The sequence below is a fragment of the Arachis ipaensis genome, chromosome B03, assembly GCF_000816755.2.
Source record: "Arachis ipaensis cultivar K30076 chromosome B03, Araip1.1, whole genome shotgun sequence".
Classification (NCBI taxonomy): Eukaryota; Viridiplantae; Streptophyta; class Magnoliopsida; order Fabales; family Fabaceae; genus Arachis; species Arachis ipaensis.
The window spans coordinates 6,933,118-6,934,686 of record NC_029787.2 but is presented as its reverse complement, the minus strand read 5'-3'; positions in this window follow the sequence as shown (position 1 = coordinate 6,934,686).

Here is a 1,569-nt window from a genome sequence, read left to right as displayed (position 1 = left end):
CTTTGACTTGATTGGCACCAGATGTGACCCTAATAGTGCAGCCCATGGTATATGAATGACCAAATAATTGAACAATGTGATTGTCACTTTAATTGGTTTATAACATCTTATCTATATATCCATTTAATGATCTGGATTAAGCACAACCTTTAGTTTGATTTAGTAAAGAGTTTTTAGTAGTGGGTTGTTTTGGAAACATAGACTTTAGTAATAAGTGGTGGTACATTAGCTAAGCCTTGATTCAACAGTGTGAGCCAACACTTTGAGTTTCCCACTACATGGGTTGCACATAATAAGTCAAAGTTATTGATGGAGAGACACTATATTAGTCAACTCTCCTTTGAGGGAACTATATAATCATCAATAACTTTAAAAGGTAATATGATATGATCTGTGTTGCATGCCACCATTCATTTAGTCAAAAATAACCTGCCAAAAATGTGATAGGATCGGATAGGAATCATACCTTTTGCAAGCAAAGATTTTGTCCAACATATATATTCTTATTAATTAGAATTTATAAGTGTGCGTGTATATATATAATATTGTTAATTTGTTATTAGAATTCATAAGTGTATATATATATTTTTGTGTAGATTTATACTTATTAATTTATGTATTTTAAAATATTGTCTTTTTCTATTAGCATAAATTTTTAGGATGAGTGGTTTCATGACATCGTATCAAAATGGTCTAGAATTCGATCTTTACTTAACCCCAAAAGTAAAAAAAATAGTATAAGACAAATAAAGAAGAAAATAAGACCAATACAAAAGATCAAACAAATTTAAAAAATTTTGGATGAGTGATTTTATGATAATCAATTTAATATGATATCAAAATTTATTTAATTTGATCATATTAAAATTAATTAATTGAATAATAAATTAAAATTACCTTTAAACAGTTAGAAAGTTTGTAATTCGTCTTGTTTGTATAGTTGATCTTCAGAACGATATCTACTAAAATATGGAGAGTTAGTTTTATTAGTTTCCATCTGGCTTTGTTTTATTTTAATTTTGAAGCCTCTTATACATTGTTAGGTGTGATATAACTTTAAACAAATAATTAAATTAATACATGTATTTGCAATTAGTTATAATTTCTGACGTTGTGACTAACACCATAGATATGAACATGTGTTACTACTGGCTAGAGTCTGATAGTGATCAATAATAACAAGCATCTAGAAAAGGATAAGGACAGATATATAGCCAATAAATAAGTAAAAATCAGAGGAAGGGATTAATACAAAAGATGGTGATTACGATAATAAGGCATGAGCATATTGTGTCAATAAAACTCAAGATTAGTAAATTATGAAGGGACTGAGACCATGACCATGAGGATAAAGATGATTTTTTTTTTATTAAATATGAATAGAATTTGCTTTTCACCCTGTAGATAATATGGAGAAGCATATCTGTTATCCATTTCATGTTTATTCTACAACACTTCATATTTATTAAGTAGTGTTAATTAACTATATTACGTGCAAAAAAAAGTACCAATAAGTCATATATTATATATAATATTTAATGAAATATAAAATATATATTAAAAATATAT